This window comes from Myotis daubentonii, chromosome 15, assembly GCF_963259705.1.
Source record: "Myotis daubentonii chromosome 15, mMyoDau2.1, whole genome shotgun sequence".
NCBI classification, from domain to species: Eukaryota; Metazoa; Chordata; class Mammalia; order Chiroptera; family Vespertilionidae; genus Myotis; species Myotis daubentonii.
The window spans coordinates 53,814,957-53,819,149 of record NC_081854.1 but is presented as its reverse complement, the minus strand read 5'-3'; the positions used below and the strand labels follow the sequence as shown (position 1 = coordinate 53,819,149).

Here is a 4,193-nt window from a genome sequence, read left to right as displayed (position 1 = left end):
AAAGCTTCCGAGATTGAGCCGGCACCTCGCACGCAGGGGACACTGGGGAGGTGTGTGGGCCGTGAGGCAGCCTGGATTTTAGCTCGATTTCTGATAATTTAATCATCGATTCCTCTCAGGAAAAAAAACGCATCTGTGCTCACACAACGCTAAGAAATCAGAAGACCTGGGAACACCAGGGTGGCATCACTTTATAAAGAAGTTGAGCCCTGGCCGGTGTGGCTCAGTGGATAGAGCGTTGGCCTGCGGACTGAAGGGTCCCAGGTTCGAATCCTGGTCAGGGCACATGCTCCAGGGTGTGGGCTCGATCCCCAGTAGGGGGCGTGCAGGAAGCAACCGATCAATGGTCCTCTCTCATCTTTGATGTTTCTCTCTCTCTCTCCCTCTTCCTTCCTCTCTGATAGCAATTTTTTAAAAAAGTTGAGTCATTTTTCTCGGGGGGCGGAGGGGGGTGGACGTCTTGCCTCTTTATTTCGTTTTTCCCTCTTGCACGCATGCATGTGTCCTCATAACCTGTCCCCACCTTGGGCCACTTCTGCACCAGGTCACCCAGGCTCCTCCCACACTCACTGGCCAGGTGCAGGGGCTGCCTTCACCTCACGCCTCCGTCCAGAGGTGCCCAGGTTCATGCTAACCATGTGACTCTCACTCAGGGCGCCCTTCCAGGAAATGTTGCACGTTGGCAGGGAACTAACTCCGGGGCCTCACACGGAGGAGTATGTGGGGGGGGGGGGCGGGGGGACGTTTTGTAGGTGGGAGTGGGGGGAGATTCCTCATCATTCTCCAGATCCCCTCTTTGAGGAAGCGGCCACTTCTCTCAAGCCCATGGGGGTACCTCACCCGTTCGGGGTGCGTCGGGCTTGGCCTTAGGTTGAGCTGCAGATCTACAGGGCAGCTTCTGGCTGTACTTTATCAAAAAGCTCAAGATGGTCCCGCTAGACCAGGAATGCCTGCTCTCTCTCTCTCTCTCTCTCTCTCTCTCTCTCTCTGCCTATTTCTCTGAGTTCAAGGTTCCCACCTTCTTGGTCTGCTCGTGTGTTCTTGCATCTTAGGTTGTGGGCCTACATCTGCCTCCTACACGTGTTCCCTGATTCGAGGACTTTTAGGGTCTGTTTGCACGCCTGCATGTGTCCCCATAACCTTTCCCCACCTTGTGAGGGGCCTTTTCAGCATCCCTGGGCCTGCCTCTTCTCCGGCAAACAATTTGGCCATAATTTAGCATTTAAGTTTTTTCAGCTCTTTTAAAACTTCTCCTTCCGTGGGGCTGGCTGCCCTTTTGAGAGGCCGGGTTGGGGAGAGAGGCACCCCAGTTTGTTCGAGCCTGTTGCTCAGACGTCGTCCATGTTTAGTTCATCTTATCTGTCTTCCCAGCTTTTGATCAATAGCAGCGCGTGTGTTTTCGTGTAAGGACTGGCCACACATATTCGACAGATTATCCATTCCTTTTACCATTATGACTTCATACAAACAGATAATCTGCAAAGAAATACACTCTGGCTTTCCTAAAAGCGAATTTAATTACAAGTTGTCATGTGCGCTGGAGAATCAGCCTTATGAAAAGTCATGTTCTTTAGTCTGAAATGACAGATTATATTTCCAGGGCTTATTGCTGAGGAATTAAAGGACCCAATTTATTCATCATAAATGTATGATTATTGCAGCTGTGCTTAAACACACACACACACACACACACACACACACACACACCCTCTCGAGGACCGTATATTCCAGCTGGATTTAGTGCGTCTAATCCTTTCAACAAGAATCGCATTTTGCACCCGAAGCTGCCGTTCCATTAATTTGTCTGTGAGGCAGAGACGGGCAACCCATCTTCATCTTCGGGTCCCCGGATGGCAATCATTTCCAGCACTTTGCAGGCGTGTCTGGTGACCCTCACTCCCATCCTTGCAAAATAACGAGGACGCGGACATGGCTCAAAGAACACACACACAGCCGCTGAGAAATGGGGCTGGAACCGTTTGCTGAGCACCTACTGCGCTCCAGGCACCGTACTAAGGACACACTAGGTGCCACCTCCACACAGCCTCCCGGGACAACCCCTGAGCCCGGTGTAGCATGAATTTATTTTACAGACGGAGATGCTAGGGCTCAGGGAGATGGTCAGGCAGCCTGCCCCGGCCCCGTGCCTTGCCCGTGTGGGACCCACAGGCTCCCTGGAGGACAAGAGGGATGGGCAGCTGCGTGCCCACAGCGAGTGCAGTGGGTGAGAGGCCGTGTGTACAGCCGTCTCGACGGCAGAGGAAGGGAAGGACGAAGGAGGCTGGGGTGTTGGCCCCACAAGGGGGACTTTGGAGCCCCCTGAAGTGCCCCCTGACTGCCGGCTGCAGGGTCTGCATGTCCCCCGGACGTCCCTCTGGGATTCTGGATGGGGCCCCTCTTCCCATGGGGCTGCCCCTAGTGGGGGGAGGGGGCGGGGCCTACCGTGCTGGCCCCCCAGGCGGGAAGGCAAGGACCAGCTGAGTGTGATGAGAGTGGGCATAGGACATGGAGACGGCATGGGGTGGGGGCAGGAGAGGCACACATGGGCCCCAGGAAACTCCAGCCGTTCCTGGGAGTGTGTGGTCTCTGGGCTGTGGCTGGGCCGATTGTCCTGTGGAAAGGGAGGCTGGTGCTATGGGGGGCAGCGCCGCTGGAAGGCAGGCAGTGGCAACCAGAGCTGGGGGGGGGGGATGAGGGGGGAGACGGGGGGGGGGCGGGCAGCACTTACAGGAAGGAGGATTGACCAGATTCTTAGAAAAACAATAGCCAGGGCTTGCTGCTGCCGCAGAAGGATTGGGGTCACCAGCTGGCTGGCTGAGCGTGTGACTGGTGGGCAGGGGGTGCTTTGAGGCGGGGGCTAAACCTCGGCTCCCGGGCCCCCTCCCGGCCCCACAATATGCAGGATGTTCTGATTGTCCTTTTCTCCTTGAGTCTCTCGGATGTTTCTTGGAGTGTGTGGTGGGGGACAGCGTCAGAGGCGTTTATCTCAGCCACTGGAGGCCTCATGGGGGCGCACGGGACACAGACAAATTCTCTCAAGCTCAAAGCCTCGGGCTCCCGCTCTCTGCCCAGACGCCTGCAGAGGGCAGGGCTCGCTCACTCAGTGCAGGGCCTTGCAGGGGTCTGGCCTGGGGGCAGAAGGAGGCGTGCTGGACAGGCGCTGGTAGGACGAAGATCATCCCTCCGGGCAAGAAGCTCCCCACACACCATCATGGACTCTCAGCAGGGCCCCCAGGAGAATCCACAGGGGTCCCAGGGTCCTCAGGACACAAACCAACTCCTTCGCTGGGCCAACCAGCATGACCCCCCCTCTTCCAGCCCCAACTTCATCTCTATTCCCAAAATATCCCTCCATCCTTCCCACCCCCACTGCAGGCCCCAGGAGAGCAAGGACGTAGTTGATTACTGCCCTGTATTCAGTGCCCAACACAAGCTGCATAAACACTGACCAGATAAATAAACAAGTGGGGAAAGAGGCCCAGGCGGGAGGCGGGCGTGGCCCGGGACGTCCGGAGAGGGGGCCGCGATGTCCTGAGGCTGCAGACGCCGAAGCCTGCTGGCTCGGGGCCAGGGTGGACTCAGAGCAGACCGCCTGGGCCAGCACTCACTCACTGTGCCTCAGTTTCCTCCTGTGTAAAGGGATGATCATCCGAACGGTACATTCTCGGGGGCTTGTTTGTAGGACAGAGGAAGTGATACAGATAAAGTGCCTGGAACAGGTCTGGCGATATCATAACGCACGTCCACCGATGCCCGTTGTCATTGCTCAGGCATCCACGTCTTTAGCGTGGGTTGGCGGAGCCCGCTGCGTGCTCACGGGCCTCAGTCTCCTCACCGCTGTATTGGAAATGAGTATCTCAGATGTGAAGTGGGTGACGATTTTATTACTGAACAGATGAGGGGGAGCAGGTACAATTATACATGGACAGAAGTCCCTTTAAGGTCAGGCATCGCAAACTTAAACTCCCCCAGAGTTAAGCATCACCTGGGAATCTTGTCTAAAACCGAGGTTCTGAAAAATACACCCCCACATTCCCCAAATTCGGATTCAGTAGCCCTGAAATGGAGCCAGGAATGCAAAGAACCTCCTTGGATGACACTAAGGTTGAAAGTGATGGGCTGCGATTGCACATTAATGCCGCTAGATGGAGGCATGAGCACAGAGAATGGTCTGACCCGGGTGCCTCCGAGCC

General features: G+C 56.0%; 1 non-coding gene across 1 annotated transcript; it reads left to right on the top strand.

Annotated features, from left to right (window-relative positions):
- Window positions 1-206: 206 nt before the first annotated feature.
- On the top strand, window positions 207-285 carry TRNAR-GCG (transfer RNA arginine (anticodon GCG)). The gene has a single exon. It is a non-coding gene; the product is annotated as a tRNA-Arg (tRNA).
- The last annotated feature ends 3,908 nt before the right edge of the window (window positions 286-4,193 follow it).